The sequence below is a fragment of the Ovis canadensis genome, chromosome 25, assembly GCF_042477335.2.
Source record: "Ovis canadensis isolate MfBH-ARS-UI-01 breed Bighorn chromosome 25, ARS-UI_OviCan_v2, whole genome shotgun sequence".
Taxonomy (NCBI): Eukaryota; Metazoa; Chordata; class Mammalia; order Artiodactyla; family Bovidae; genus Ovis; species Ovis canadensis.
The window spans coordinates 38,794,865-38,812,965 of NC_091269.1; positions in this window are offsets into that span (position 1 = coordinate 38,794,865).

Below are 18,101 nucleotides of genomic sequence, written 5' to 3' on the forward strand. Positions count from 1 at the left end.
AATGATTATTTTCAAAATACAGAATATAATTCTTATTCTAGAGTTTACAAAAAAAAAAAAAAACCAGCTCTTTTTTAGAGCTTCTATCACCGTCTTGAACTTTAAGAGTTTCAGGTGCATTCCTGAGAATATGATTAAATTAATTTAATAATATAATCCTCTCCCTGACTCATTACCATAATTTCTGTTGTCTATTTTTAACACTTCAAAAGACAATTGGGGGAAAAGTCTATTGATCATGCAAATCATAGTTTATTAGATTTATAGGAGAATACCACTTTGATAGACTTTTAGCTAATGGCTCAAACAAAATGTTTTATAGCATTTTAGGATATGGGGAAGATACTTTTAAAGAAGATCAATTTAAGGTAGTAAACTGGTTAAGACTGGACCGTTTATGACAATAACAGCTTTGAGCTGATAGGCAAAAAAGTCAAAAGTCTTTAAGTAAGTTTTTATAAGTAAGATTTAATCTTGATAAGTAGTATTCTTAGATTGCATACAGTTCTGCGTTTCAAGGTACCTATTCCCAAGAGCAAGCAGCAGTGTGATTGCTTGGACAAAGTGCAGTTTAATACAGACAGGGAAGTACACTGTGACAGAAATTATAATGGTTCTGTTTCTCACTATACTTATAATCAGGCTCTTTCTTTTTCAACTTCAAGAAAAATGAAACAAACCAAAATAGTATGTCTAAATAGGTTGAACATATACATGGGATAAATTTGTAAACTGAAGGATTAAAAGGTGAATTTTTCACCTAATATTTTATTATGGAAATGTTCAAATATATAGTATAGGAAATACAAACCGGACACACAGAGTAGGAATTTCCTTTAAGATATAGGGGATCATAGAAGAAAGGAAGATGAAATACAAAAGACAAATACTCAGAAATGAGATAAGGAAATCAGCAAGAGGTTCTCCATATGTCCTAAAAACATGCAGTTCCAGAATTGATCTTGCACTAGATACCAAGAGTACATATGTTTATACTGACAATAGTTCAGGAAGAAGATTGAGAACATTAATAAAATATTTTAACAATGCAATTGTGCTAAAATATTTTAGTATCTATTATCTTTTGAAAAAATGTGAAAAATTTGAAACATATTTCCCTATACTCTTCCCAGAAAATTTTCCAAATATGTATTGTATTGTATATTTTATATAGGAGAAAGCTGATGCTTAAAATATTTAACCACATCCTCAGTGTAACAGAACCAGGAACAGAGATTGAACTGAGTATCAAATCCAAATCTTTGGTCAGTGTTAATGTTAGCTTTACTGTTGCTTCTTTTCTTTCCTTATTAAGTTATACTTCTTTTCTTTCTTAACTAAGAAATAAGAATTTGGACAAAACGTAAATTCTCATTTAAAAATCCATAATACATTTATATTTCTTTGAAAATTTATTTTTTAAAACCATCTTTTCTCCCCACACAACTCAAAGACCGCTTATGCTTTTGTGCAATTTGTAACTTCTTTGTCTTCCTGCTCCTGTTTTTCTTTTTAAAATAAATGTTGTTCCCATTATTTCTTACAGTGTAGAGTTTAGTATTTCTTTACCTGAAAGTGAGTGGTTTCCTAGGTTACAGCTAAAACCTGTTTAAGTGCCAAAATATTGTAATTAAAACTTCAATTATCTGTATTGCAGCCTCATCGGTTCAGTTAGATAATGTTCTCTGTACAAAATGGCAAATATCTATGCTCATCCGACACAGATAGCTGTAACTAGTGACATGACCTTGAATATATTTTCAGATACAAATGGGATGGCTTGCATGTTCAGTAATATTCTAAATTGATTTTGTCTTCTAAAACCTTAAGTTAGTCAGAATCCTATATACAAGTCTCTTGAAGCAGTCTCCCTTTATGGGAACGCTGATTTCTACTTCCTTTAAACTTATCAAAGGAAGCAAAACCTTAAAATTACAGCATACAGTCTCCAAAAACCACCTAAAAATTCCACTCAATTCTATGAGTATGATCATTTCTTATGCCTTCTTGACAAAAGCATGTTATATCCTGGTAAACTTTGTTATAAAATTCATTATTCTGGAATTACTAATCGTTTGTTTCCAGACAAATGGCTAATGAAAGCAGGAACAAATTTGGGAAAGATGATTTTCTACTTAAAAACTGGGGCATTAACAGATCTACATTAGAAAATATCAATCTTTTTGTTTTTACGTTTTAGAATAACTGCAATGCTTCTGAGAGTATTCATCTATATTCAAATTTATTTTAGATTGATAAGTCTATTTAGTTCTCTCATGAGACTGTTTTGTTCAGGAATTATATGTGAAACTTTGCAAATACTGAAATGATGCTAATGGTATTTCTATGTTTTATTTCCTCCATACTAAAATAAAATTAATGAAAAAGGGCTGACTTTTTGTACTAGAGAATTACTTTTGTAGTATAATTTGAAGATAGTGATGGTAAGTATGAAGCAAAATAGCATCCTTTGCACAATTATTGAGAAGTTCATATTTTATGTTTTAATTTATTAATTCAACAAATTTTTATTAGGAACTACTAAGCATTAGGAAAGAAGTTATGTTCTACAGTAAATCTATATCCAAGATGGACAAAATCTGTGTATCATGACACTCACATTATAGGGAAGGAAGAGAAGTAAAAGCAAATAGACAAAAATACTAGAAAGTATACATTATTTTCTTCAGGAAAAAAAAGAAATAAACAAAAGCAGAATTCTGACATTGAGGCTAGCAGGAAGAGCTTTAGATTAGGTGATTGATACTGGTTTTGCCAAGGTGATATTTAGATTAAGATGTGGTAGGTAATAAGGTGCCAACATTCATCCCTGAGGAAAGGAAAAGACCTTAATATTTACTTGGGGAGTAATAGAAAATTTATAGAACAGATGCATTATAGAAGTAGGGGTGAAAACTATGAATCAATGCATTTGGAGGGTGGGCAAGAACCAATGATCATGGTGTGGTAGGTAACAGTAGTTTAATGTTGCTGAAGTGTAATGTGAAGCCATATCCATGCTTTACATGATCTTTGCATCCACATACATGCAAACACAGAATTCATGTAATCCCAAAACAGGATCTTTGCCTGACTCATTATTAGCATTTATTAATTAGTAAATTGGTTTTTCTATTGAGATCATGGAAATATTGAGAGAAGGAAGGGAGATAGAGGACAAATGTTACTGAGAATCGTGACAGCTGAAAAAGAAAATTTCTCTGCTTTGAAATTCTATCCCTGTCTGAGAGTGCTAATAATATTTTGATAATATAAAAGCATTCGGAGCACATCTCCCATGGCTACAAGCAGAAGGGAAAAATCTAGATTTAAAAGTGAATATAAGTTCTGCTCATAGAACACCACAGGACAGCAAGCTATTGGATGAGGAAATGGCTAAGACTCTTGTGCCAGTGGTCTGCCTCCGGTCAATTTTCTACAGGATAAATTTTCTTTGAGAACTCTCCTAAGTCACTGATGCTAAATGGTGTAGCTGGTTCTTAACCACTTTATTCTTCTCCCCTAAGGAGGTAGACTATGATGTGGGAAATAAGGGCATTAGGAAATACAGAGTAAACTCCTTAGCTTGATAGTTTCTCCAGTTTTTGTCTCTTTTAGAATCGCAACTTTTTAATTTTTTGAGACTTTTCAAGTACACTATTTTGGGAAGCTATTTTGAAAAATTATTTCAGATTTTTTAGTGTCCCCTATTGGGCTTTCCTGGTGGCTCAAGGCCATAAAGAATATGCCTGCAATGCATGAAACCCAGGTTCGGTCTCTGAGTTGGGAAGATCCTCTGAGAAGGGAATGGCTACCCACTTCAGCATTCTTGCCTGGAGAATTCCATGGACAGAAAAGCCTGGTGGGTTACAGTCCATGGGGTCACAAAGAATCAAATAAGATGAGTGACTCACAATTTTACTTTCAACTGTTATTTAACCTACCTGATTATCCTTTCACTTTCATAAGAGACTACCACGAGATACTGAATTTGTTATCTATGTGTGTGTGTGTGTGTGTGTTGGTGTGTAAAAAGAAAGAAGAAAAAGAAATGTGCACATATATGTGAACATAAGCATAAATCAGAAGTACATATGAATTGATAGACTGATATAGATAGCTAGAAATAAATTTGCACCTTGGAATGTGTGTGTATATATATATTCTATAAACATATTATATATATATTTATAAACATATATATAAATATGTATAGTATATACATATTTACATATATATGTTTTTATATACAACATGTTATAATATATAATGATATATTATAATATATAATTATAGCATATATTATATATTATATTATATACTATGTATTATAATATATAATATATTTATAAATATATAAAATATAATATATATAATACTATACTGTAATATATGATGTTTATTATTATAAAATATATAATATTTATATATAATAAACAATTTATATTATATATATAATATGTTTACAGAAAATAGTTTTTTGTTTTCTCCTTCTCTCCGATTAAACTTTTATTTCACTACTTAGGTGTATATACAATGAGTACCTTATCTTAAACCTATCTCTATGGGACATAAATGTATCTTCCAAAGATCTAAAAAGTATGAACCCTAGTACTTTCTGGAAGGAGATGAATGACAACTAAAATGGGAAAAAAAAGAAAAGATTTTATTTGGACATATATCCTCTAAAGATTAGTACTTTAAGCAGACATGCTAGTTTATTTAACAAGAGACAAAGAAGGCCATTAATCACTAAAGGTCAGTGAGGAAAAGCTCTACTTTTAAAAAATGAGCTAATGAGCTTGTTAAGTGGATAGCCAGATTAAAGATATATGAGAAAAATAATAATTATGTATTCTTCCAGTAAGCAGTTATAGAATTTATTTTTTTAAATTACTATATTCAAACTAAAAATATATAATACTAGCAAAAAAAAAGAAAAAACCTAGTAAGACCTGCAAGAAAATATACAAGTTTAGCAGATAAAAAGTTGCCAACATAAAAGAAAATACATATTGTGTTACTGAAGATGGTAATTTAATTGTGAAGATGCCAATTTCCTTCAAATTAATTTAATAATTTTTAAAATCTCGATCAACAGAATATCAATATTTTAAGTAAAACTTGAAAAGTATATGCTAAATATAATATGAAATGAGAAACTGAAAATAATCCAAGAATATCCTGAAAAGAGAAAACAAAACGTGTTTTGCACCATCAAACATTATTACCAATTATTGTTGTGCTTAGTCACTCAGTTGTATCCAACTCTTTGCAATCTGATGAACTACAACACACCATGCTCTTCTGTCCACGGAGATTCTCCAGGCAAGAATACTGGAGTGGGTTGCTATGCCTTCCTCGAGGGGATCTTCCCAATCCAGGGATCAAACCCAGGTCTTCTGCATTGCAGGCAGATTCTTTACCATCTGAGCTACCCGGGAAGCCCATAACAATTACAGGTTCACTAAATTTATAAGACCATAGTATGGCACATAAACTAGTCAGTGAACCTTCCTGTTTTCTTTATTAAATGTTTTCTAGGTAGTTTGTTATGATCAATCTTTTAGTTTATTAATATATTCTTTAGCTGAGTCTAATATACCACTTAATATATTGATTCTTAAAAAAAAATAGCAAACATGTTTCTCATTACCAGAAGTCTTATGTATTTATCAAATGTTTCTCTTTATTACTGACAAGGGCTTAGTTTCCAAAATATAAAAACAGCTCATACAACTCAATGATGAACAAACAACCCAAACCAAAAGTCAGCACAAGACCTAATTACACATTTCTCCAGAGAAGACAAAGAAATGATCTATAGTCAAAAGAAAAGATGCTTAACATTGTTAATTTAATAGAGGCATGTAAACCAGAACTACAGTGAGGTATCATCTCACAGAAATCAGAATGGCCATCAGTATAAAGTCTACAAATAACAAATGCTGCAAAGGGTGTGGAGAAAAGGGAACTCTCCCATACTTTTGTGGAGAAGGAAATGGCAGCCTACTCTGGTATTCTTACCTAGAGAATTCTGTGGACAGAGGAGCCTGGTGGACTGCCGTCTATAGCGTTGCACAGAGTCAGACACAACTGACGCAACTTAGCAGCAGCAGCAGCCTATACTGTTAATGGGAATGTAAGTTGGTGCAGCCACTTAAAAAACAGCATGGAAGCTCCTCAGAAAACTAAAAATAGAATTACCGTATGATACAGAAATCCCACTCCTGGGCATATATCTGGACACAAGGAAAACTCAAAAAATTACACTTACCCCCATGTTTCTAGTCACACTATTCACAATAGCCAGGACATGGAAACAACGTAAATGTCCATCTATGAATGAATGGATAAAGAAGATGTAGTACATATAGACAAGGGAATACTACTCAGCCATAAAAAGAGACAAATGATGCCATTTCCAGCAACAAGGATGGACCTAGAGATTATCAAACTAAGTGAAGTGAGTCAGAATGAGAAAGACAAATACCATATGATATCACTTATATGTGGAATCTAAAATATGATGCAAATGAAGCTATCTATGAAACAGAATCATGGGCATATAGAGCAGACTTGCAGCTGCCAAAGAGGGGGGAGTCGGCGGAGGGATAGAATGGGAGGTTTGGGTTAGCAGATGTAAGTTTTTTATATATAGGATGGGGAAACAACAAGGTCTTACTGTACAGTACAGAGAACTCTATTCAATATTCCATGATAAACCATAATGGAAAATGATATTAAAAAATAGTGAAATATATATATATAATATGAATAACTGAATCACTATGATGTAATAGCAGTAATTAACAGCATTGTAAATCAATTACACTTCAATAAAAAAAAAGTTTCTCTTCATTAATGAGAATATCAATGTTTGAAGTTGTTTTTTTTTTTGTCTTTTTTTGACCATGCTGTGTGGCTTGTAGGATCTCAGTTCCCTGACCAGGGATTGAAACTGGACCTGGAAGCTAAAGAGCTGAGTTCTGACAACTTGCCCGCCAATATTGACATATACACACTGCTATATTTAAAATAGATAACCAACAAGGACCTACTATGAGTGGCAGAGGGAAATATGCTCAATATTCTCAAATAATCTAAGTGGGAAAAGAATTTGATGAAGAATACATGTATCCTTGTAACTAGGCTTCCCAGGCAACTCAGTGGTAAAGACTCCATCTTCCAGTGTGGAAGATGTAAGAGATGTGGATTTGATTCTTGGGTCAGGAAGATCTCCTGGAGGAGGGCATGGCAACCCATTCCAGTATTCTTGTCTGGAAAATTCCATGCACAGAGGAGGATCATGGCATACAGTCTATGGGGATGCAAAGAAGGGACATGACTGAGGGACTCAATATGTATAACCTAGGAACTGAATCTGTGTCTCCTGCATTGTAAGCAGATTCTTTACCACTGTGCCTCCAGGGAAGCTCAAATCAACTTTGCTTCAGTATAAAATAAAAATTAAAAAAAAAAAGAATAAAACTAGACCCCAATCTTCAGTTCAGTTCAGTTCAGTTCAGTTGCTCAGTTGTGTCTGACTGCAGCACGCCTGCAGACAAGCTTCCCTGTCCATCACCAACTCCAGGAGCCTACTCAAACTCATGTCCGTGGCATCAGTGATGCCATCCAACCATCTCATCCTCTGTTGTCCCCTTCTACTCCCCTTGCGTTAATATTTTCCAGCATCAGGGAATTTCCCAGTGAGTAGGTTTTCCTCATCAGGTGGCCAAAGTATTGGAGTTTCAGCTTCAACATCAGTCCTTCCAATGAACAGCCAGGATTGGTCCCCTTTAGGATAGACTGGTTGAATCTCCTTGGAGTCCAAGGGACTCTCAAGAGTCTTCTTCAATACCACAGTTCAAAAGCTTCAATTCTTCAGCCCTCAGCTTTCTTTATAGTTCAACTCTCACATCCATACATGACTACTGGAAAAACCATAGCTTTGATTAGATGGACCTTTGTCGACAAAGTAATGCCTCTGCTTTTTAATATGCTGTCTAGGTTGGTCATAGCTTTTCTTCCAAGGAGCAAGTGTCTTTTAATTTCTTACACCACTAGCAAAAATTAATTCAAGACAGATTATAAAATGAGACCCTACTGTATAACGCAGCAAACTATATTAAATATCCTGTGACAAACCATAATGAAAAAGAATATGAAAAATTATATGTGTGTGTGTGTGTCTGTGTGTATAACTGCGTAACTTTGCTCTACAGGAGAAATTAACATATTTTAAATCAACTATATTTCAATAAAATTAAAAAAATAAAAAACAGAGAAGACAATAAAAGAATATCATTGTTTGCTCATTCATGAGATAAAAATTCTTTAAACATTATAACGTATGTTTGTGGTAATCCATATCTGCATTGTCACACATAGGTAGTATTTTGGACTCTCAAACATTTTTGTTAATGCCTAGTACAAGATCGCTTATTATCAATTTTGTCTGGTGATTTTTGATTTGGACTAGTTATTTTGTCTTAATCTACAGAGTTCTAAATTGAGGAAATGCAAATAAAACATTTCCTAATGTTTCCGCTGAGAAAGCAGAAATAAGTTACCAAACTGGAAGCAGTTTAGTCTTAGTCCAGGGTCTGTGCTTATCTTTGAGTCTCAGGTATAGCCAAGGCAAGATATTCCAATTGCAGTATTGTAACTGTTATCTGCGCTTTAAGGCCACATTGTCTCTCTCTGTATCTATCTTATTTGTGTTGATATAGGACAATATTTCAATAAGATGCTCTATCATATCTACTTGTTCTAACCAGGTTTCTTCATCTTTTAGAATTCTTCCTCGTGCTGGAGGCAGATATGTAAAATCCCTTCTTTCACCAAGAAATAAAATACAGCTATATATTCATTCTTTATGAATTTTTTGTCTCTTTAGATTGCAATTTTCATTCTTTTATTAGTATTAAATGTATATTTATGATTAATAAAAATAAGCAAGATGTTTTCTCAAATTTGTATATTTAAATCTTTCACTATATACATCATAACACAAAGATAATTATTGTGATAAATTTTTGAAATCATATCTTAAGTGTAGTATATCTTTTGTTGTTAAAAAATGTCAACTTAATTCCGTGATTCCTGCTTCAGGTTTTGGTCATTCAATTGCTACATCTTTATGTTAGATACATACCTTATAATTCTAGTTAGAAACATTTTAATGTTTGACCTGTAATATTTTTTCTTTTTAAAATAAGAATTTACAAAACAGTTATTTTAAAATCTGCTTCTTTTAGGCATGACTCACTGAATATCAGATTAATGTTGTTTTTTACAATAAGTATTAAAAAACCCATAAAAAATGGAAAGTTTATGTAGTGTATATTAATAAGTAAAATTGGGGATCCAATACAGAAAATACACAAATGAAAAGCCACACTGAGAGCTGTTCAAATACAGAGGGCTTTAAATATCATGCTGACTTAAGATAACAGATTTTAAGAAAATAAATAATGATTTAAACAATCATATTAAAATATTTTGCTTTTGTTGAAATTTTGTAGGGTTACTGAAAATTGAAAACAAAACCTTGCAGGCATATAATAAGGATAACATATACAATAAATCAAATATTTGGAAATATATAGAGCATTATGCATATAAATAATTAATATTTTTCTATGTGTTCTACAATTTGAGATATGAACTTAATACACATTCTTAGGATAGCTTACCGATGTGTACAGGCTTTTTCTTTCAGTGTGATTATAAATGAAAATATGTTGCAGTAAGTAAAGTTTCATAAATATTTTTATAAGAACCGTCTTTTATAAGGACAAATTGATCATCTTTAGTGGCTCTTTATATTTAATATAATTACTAATTTGTTATATTTTACTTGAGCTGCCATTAGCCACTAAATTTAACCTTTGTTTCAAATCATTTTATAAATATGTTAGTAATCCACATTAAATTATTCAAGTGTATCATGTAGATTTTCTGATTTGCATGATAATGATATTACCAACTAACATTATCAGTAGGAACCACTAACAAGTTTCTTAATTCTGACTCAAAATGTTGTCTTAAAGTAGATTTAATAATCCTTTTTCCCAAATATGTCAGGATCAAAAGAAATAGAAGATGAAAGGGTTTTTGAAAGTAACATTGGTAAACATTTACTACTTTTCTTGATCCTTAAGATTCTCTGGGAGAGCTAAGGAACTTACATAGAGCAAGTCACTAACAGGATTTTATTTCCCTCCATCAGTGTGTTTTCTGAAAGCTGTTTGTTTGACCTTGTAGCTTGACATCACAAAAGAGTCATTAAAGCTTTTGGGGTAGTTGTAAACATTATTGACAGGTAATAACTACTTTTGAAAATATCCATCAAAAATTGCTATAATAATCTTATTTGCATCACAATAGAGCTGCTTAAGCACTCACAATATTTGGAGGAGAGGAAATTTGTGTTGGATCAATTGTTGCTCCATAAATGATATTTTATTTGATATTAACTTTTTATCAAGGTGAAATATTGTAAGAGATTTGAACAGAAAACTTGATTAACACACATAAACTGAAATTCTATTTTTAAAACCCAACATCTATACACCTGACAAGGCTTGAGTACAAGCTATAGGAAAAAGGTTTCCTATATTTCTCTAGTTATCTGAAATATCCTTCATTTTCCCCACCTTTCCAAATGTTCTGTTTTTCTCTCTCACTTTTTTGCTGCAGCCTTAATTTCTCAACTAAATTTAAGTTACATTTTGCATTCAATTATACTCTTATTCTCTTTCTGGTATTAACCATCTATTATTAAGCATTTTTATATTTCCTTCTATTAGAGGTTACATTTCTAGAGCGCATTTCTTTAACAAATGGCATAATAAGAAATATATTCTCTGAATTCTATAAATATATGAATTATTGACACATTAATATTATTATTTTAATGCAATCAAGAAAATATAATAAAAGGAAAAGATTAAAATATTCAAATTGCTAGTAAAAACAGTCAAATTTATACACAATTTTTGAGGTCACCAAAATATAGTATGGATGAAAGCACTACAATTGTGAGAACCAAAGCTTGTAATACCATAGAATCTATGATAATAGACAGAAAACACAAATTCTTCTGTGGGTTTCTAGAAGTGATGGTGAATGGGGCAATTTCTTCTTGAATACACACTGTTCTGGACAAGTATATTCCAGCTACGAGGTGCATAGCCCATGCAGCAGCATTAGTTACATCCATTTGCCTGAGGTTTTTTTTTTTTTTTTTTTTAGTATAGTGTACCAATCTCTCAGAATGTGTGCATTGAGCTGGCACCTTAACTGAGAAATCGATAGGTTATTCTACTTTTGTACTATAATTGTTGTCTTATATTTGATGGAGTAAATCATTAAACACTAAAGCAAACCAACCAAAGAAAAACAGTGAATCCTGTGGTCATGAGCTCATTGCTATAACTCCATTGCCAAAAGACTTATCTCTCCCTTGGTTGAATACAATGTTATATTATAGCATTTCAACAGATCAGGTGTTCTGTAAGTTATCTTAGGTGGAAATGCTGGCTGAGATACTGAGGCAAAGAAGACAATATTGTACATGAATATACACGGATTCTGTTAAAGATGCATTGCTGCCCAGAAAGGATGGAAGAGGGCCAAGCAGTTAATTGATTAACTGGAAAAATGTTACCCCTCTAGGGATTTGCATCAGTCTGTGGTCCTGGTGGACTGGGTCCATGATGGCCATATTTAAATTAACCTCAATAAGAACTAGCCATGTTTTATTTATTTATTTTGGCTATGCCCCATGGCTTGCAGGATGTCAATTCCCCACCTAGAAATTGAACCCAGATCATGGCAGTGAAGGTTTGGAATCTTAACCACTAGGCCACCAGGGAATTCCCAAGTTAGCCACATTATAGAGTTTATCATTCCTGCCACCTGTTAATGTGCTCCCATTCTGGGGGTAGTTGAGAAAGAGAAGTGGGTTGTGAAGGTAACCTGTCTATCTGGTTATTGCATGTCTCTTCTTAAATAGGTGTTTTCTGATGGACATTAAAATAACACATAAAGATTCAAATGTTTCACTCACTCTCATAAATAAATGCACATATCTTTTCCTAGGACTCCCTTGCCCCTGAAATTCCACATGTGTTCCCTGCAGGCACCTAAAAGAAGTCAGAGTCAATCCAACCTTTAAAATATTTCTCTCTCCATACAAAGTAGAAGAGCAATTATACTGCTCACAACAATGAGAAGGTTTTCTTTTACCATTGTCCTTCAGGGCTAATCACGGATGGGACTTTAATGCTATAGCAGTCTAGTCCTAGCTAACCTAACCTACTGTGTTGGTTCATTCACGGCCACAGTTAGAGTTCTCTATTCTTCTGTTCTCAGAGAAAATTTTGCTAAGCCTCTAGGGTTATGCTGGAAAAGGACCAGAAGTACAGAAATGGGTGACTTTTTCATATAATCTTGTCTTTTAGACATGCCATACTCAGGCTTAATCTGGAATGTGTAACTTTTAATCTAAGATGGATTTCTGCACTATTTCTGTAGCATTTTGATCCAGTGGGTTTTACTAACACTCTTCTCATAATGAGATCAGATCACACAGGCAGTCAATGTCTATAGTTAGGTTCTCATTTTCTTCCTATTTTTCCAACACAATTTATGGAGCTTTTTTTTTTTTTTTTAAGGGAAAGTAGATCTTGCTTCATAGACTTTGCTCCAAAAATCTAAGACTCTTCTAATGAGATAAACTTGGAGTTGCCCAGAAATCAATTTTATGTGCCCAATATATCACCAGAACCATGGTGGGTCATCTGGCCTAAATCTGAAAAGTTTGCCCTGGAAGCTGGAGTTGTGGTAAATCCCTGTCTTATTCTAGGCCCCACTTGAGGATAAGAAGCTTTCCAAGACATCTGATAAATGAGTCAGAATAATATTGCTAAAATCACTGTGTGTACCACTAAAGAGCAGCACTAAATTTTGTGGATCTTAAGATGTGATGTGCAATAGTACCATTTGTACTTTTGCTTTAGAGATGATAACAAAATGATTGGAACCACTGAAACACAAATCTTTTGGGTTGGCAGGATTCTAAATTTCCATAAGTTTTTTTTTTTTTTTAACCTTGCACATATAATTATCTGATTAACACATGTACAACACTCTAAAGTTTTTGCTCAGCAAGTTCACTTTGCATAGCATCACTAACCTAGAGGGCAAGCATGATATTCTCCCAGTTGTCAAGATGATCAAGATGAAGATGTCTATATCTTTGCCAAGTAATGTTGCAATCATCAGGGAACATTTTTAGAAATTTATTATTTGGAGGTCCCTCTCCAAAAATACTGAATCAGAATCTGCATATGATAGGGCTCAGGTGAATTAACATAACCTGGAAGCAAGACAGTGAAAGTGCTCTCCTGAAATTTGACAGGTAAAAGTTAATACCATAAGACTTGACTAGTGATAGGGATTAAGAAGAGGCTTTGTAAAATCGATAGCCACTTACCGAGTGCCAGAGACTGTGTTGCTCTGCTCAAGCAAATATAAAAACCTGACACAACAATCTATGACTGTTAAAATGATGTTAGTCAATTGTGATCTCACCATTATCCATCTGTTTATTGCAAAACCAGAAAAGCAAATTGAGTGGTGACAGGATGGAGATCACAGTTTCTACATATCATGATTTCCTAAGACTATGTTTTCTGCCCATTATGATAATAACGTCCATCTTTCTTCTGATGAATATGCTAACACCTGGCTTCTGTTATTCTAGAATCACACAATCAATACCGATGCTGTTGTTCAATAGCTCAGGTCAGTTCAGTTCAATTCAGTCACTCAGTCGTGTCCGACTCTTTGCGACCCCATGAATCGCATCACGCCAGGCCTCCCTGCCCATCACCAACTCTCGGAGGCCAAAGTACTGGAGTTTCAGCTTTAGCATCATTCCTTCCAAAGAAATCCCAGGGTTGATCTCCTTCAGAATGGACTGGTTGGATTTCCTTGCAGTCCAAGGGACTCTCAAGAGTCTTCTCCAACACCACAGTTCAAAAGCATCAATTCTTCGGCGCTCAGCCTTCCTCACAGTCTAACTCTCACATCCATACATGACTACTGTAAAAACCATAGCCTTGACTAGACGGACCTTAGTCGGCAAAGCTCAGTCGTGTTCAACTCTTTGCGACCTCATGGACTGCAGCACGCCAGACTTTCCTGTCCTTCACTATCTCCCAGAGTTTGCTCCAACTCATGTCCCTTGAATCAATGATGCCATTCTCATCCTCTGTTACCCACTTCACCTGCCTTCAATCTTTCCAGAATCAGGTCTTTTCCAAAGGGTCGGATCTTCCCATCAGGTGGCCAAAGTATTGGCATTTCAGTTTCACCACTTAGTCTTTCCAATCAATATTCAGGATTGATTTCATTTAGGATTGGCTGGTTTGATCTCATTGCAGTCCAAGGTAGTCTCAAGAGTCTTCTCCAACACCACAGTTCAAAATCATCAATTCTTCAGCACTCAGCCTTCTTTGTGTTCCAACTCTTTTTTTAAAATTAATTAATTAATTAATTTAATTTTTATTTTACTTTATTTTACGTTACAATACTGTATTGGTTTTGCCATACATCGACATGAATCCACCACGGGTGTACATGTGATCCCAAACATGAACCCCCCTCCCACCTCCCTCACCATAACATCCCTCTGGGTCATCCCCGTACACCAGCCCCAAGCTGGTCCGATGCTGTATCCTGCGTCGGACATAGACTGGTGATTCAATTCTTACATGATAGTATACATGTTTCAATGCTATTCTCCCAAATCATCCCACCCTCTCCCTATCCCTTTGAGTCCAAAAGTCCGCTATACACATCTGTGTCTTTTTTGCTGTCTTGCATACAGGGTCATCATTGCCATCTTTCTAAATTCCATATATATGTGTTAGTATACTGTATCGGTGTTTTTCTTTCTGGCTTACTTCGCTCTGTATAATCGACTCCAGTTTCATCCATCTCATTAGAACTGATTCAAATGTATTCTTTTTAATGGCTGAGTAATACTCCATTGTGTATATGTACCACAGCTTTCTTATCCATTCATCTGCTGATGGACATCTAGGTTGTTTCCATGTCCTGGCTATTATAAACAGTGCTGTGATGGACATTGGGGTACATGTGTCTCTTTCAATTCTGGTTTCCTCGGTGTGTATGCCCAGCAGTGGGATTGCTGGGTCATATGGCAGTTCTATTCGCAATTTTTAAAGGAATCTCCACTCTGTTTTCTATAGTGGTTGTACTAGTTTGCATTCCCACCAACAGTGTAGGAGGGTTCCCTTTTCTCCACACCCTCTCCAGCATTTATTGCTCGCAGATTTTTGGATCGCAGACATTCTGAGTGGTGTGAAGTGGTACTTCATTGTGGTTTTGATTTGCATTTCTCTGATAATGAGTGATGTTGAGCATCTTTTCATGTGTTTTTTTAGCCATCCATATGTCTTCTTTGGAGAAATGTCTATTTAGTTCTTTAGCCCATTTTTTGATTGGATAGTTTATTTTTCTGGAATTGAGTTGCATAAGTTGCTTGTATATTTTTGAGATTAGTTGTTTGTCAGCAAATGAAACAACTGTGTTCCAACTCTTAACACCTGTACATGACTACTGGAAAAATCATAGCTTTGACTATTGGATCTTTGTTGAGACAGTGATCTCTGCTTTTCAATATTCTCTCTAGGTTTGTCATAGCTTTTCTTACAACGAGTAAATATATTGCTAAATTTATGGCTGCAGTCACCATCTACAGTGATTTTGGAGCCCAAGAAAATAAAGTCTGTCACTATTTCTATTTTTTCCTCATCTATTTGCTATGAAGTAAATGCCAAGATACTGGTCTTTTGAATGTTGAGTTTTAAGTCATCTCTTTCACTCTTTTCTTTCACCTTCATCAAAAAGCTCTTTAGTTCTTCTTCACTTTCTTCCATTAATGTGGTATCATCTGTATAGCTGAAGCTGTTGATATTTTTCCTGACAATCTTGATTTCAGCTTGTGATTCATCCTGCCTGGCATTTGGCATGATGTACTCTGCATATAAGTTAAATAAGCAGGGTGACAATATACAGTTTTGATGTACTCCTTCACCCAGTTTTGAATCAGTTCATTGTTCCATGTCTGGTTCTAACTGTTGCTTCTTGACGTACATACAGGTTTCTCAGGAGACAGGTAAGATGGTCTGGTATTCCCATCTCTTTAAGAATTTTCATGTTTGTTGTGACCCATGCATGCAATGGCTTTAGCATAGTCAACGAAACAGAAATAGATATTTTTCTGTAATTCTCTTGCTTTTTTTAGGATCCAACGGATGTTGGCACTTTGATCTATTGTTCCTCTGCCTTTTCTAAATCAAGCTTGTATATCTGGAAGTTCTAAGTTCACATACTGTTGTAGTCTAACTTGAAGGATTTTGAGCATCACCTTGCTAGCATGTAAAAAGAGCACAACTGTGCAGTAGTTTGAACATTCTTTGGCATTACACTTCTTTGGAATTTGAAGGAAAAGTGAACTTTTCCAGTCCTGTGGCCCCTACTAGTAACATCCAAATAATTGAATGGTCCTGACCTATACAAGTCATTCACCAGTGATTTTCCTTCATTCCTGTGCATGTTTATCACCCTGGTTGAAGAAGTTCCCTTCTCTTACCATTGAAACAGTCAGATCCTGGATATAGTCAATTACATAGTAAATTCATTCTAATATAGACATCTCTGTGAGTTTCCTGACATCATTCCTATATATCAATTCAATGAAATTCCAACACATCATCTAATTTTTTGTATGTGACATGCATGTCCAAGATTCAAGAGACATTCAACAAACTAGTAAGACCAGCTCCAAATTGTGCTGATATAATAGGACCACTTTGTGGTCTTTTATTATAAGTGAGCATTCCTATATCAATGAATTCTCCATTTTTGTGTTTAGAAAATGGAGCAGAAAACATAGTGTTGAATATCAGCAAAATACTCTGGTGAAAGATTTAAGGTATTTTAAAGTGCTTGTGCTTTCAAAAACCACATTTACAGTTAAGAAGAGATTTTAAACATAGACAATATTTGGTTTTAAGAGAGATTATTTTGACACAGTTGAAAGAATTGAAAGAAGTGTTACTAGAGACATGAGGTTTTTTATAAGTAATCTAGAGAGGTTGGTAGAAATTTGAAATGGGGTAGAGTAAAATGAAGATGTTAAAAACAAACACTAAGAGGTCAGATTCATAGGCTGTGATGATTAATTTCAGCAGTGGAAGTACAAAAGACTCAAGATTGTTACCTAGAATTTGCCTTTGAAATGTACATATGTACATATGTATGTATATATGTGAGTGTATATGTGTATATTATACACACACACATAGGCTTCCCAGGTGGTGCTACTGGTAAAGAACGTGCTTGCCAATGCATGAGACAAAAGAGATGCAGGTTCGACCCCTGGGTCAGAAAGACCCCCTGGAGGAGGGCATGGCAACCCACTCCAGTATTCTTGCCTGGAGAATCCCATGGACAGAGAAGCCTGAAGGGCTACAGTGCATAGGGTCACAAAGTGTCTGAAGAGTCTGACACAATTGAAGTGACTTAGCACAAATGCTAAGTGTATATGTATATATATGACCACATATATATATATATAACCATATATATATACACTTTATTATTTCATTATGTATGTCTGTCCATTTATCATTTTGTATTATTGCATTCTTTATAAAAAGACTTATAGAAGTTTAGAAATATAACACAAAATCATAATCAAACTATAAATGAGGTATTTTATATTTGTATCAATTAGTTCCTGGTCTAACATTTTCTGTTTTCTTTTATAATTCACAATAACCATAGATAATGTGATCATTGCAATATCACTCCTCTCTTTTTTATAAATTTTACCCAGAAATAATATTGGTTTAATATAATAAGAGAGGAAATTTAAGCCTAAAACTATTACAAGTAAAAAAAAAATTTGTGATGTATTCACAAAATAAATGGAAAATAGCTGCTTCCAACATTAATGAATCTTAAAAACATAATGATTATAAAAAAGAATTATTAAT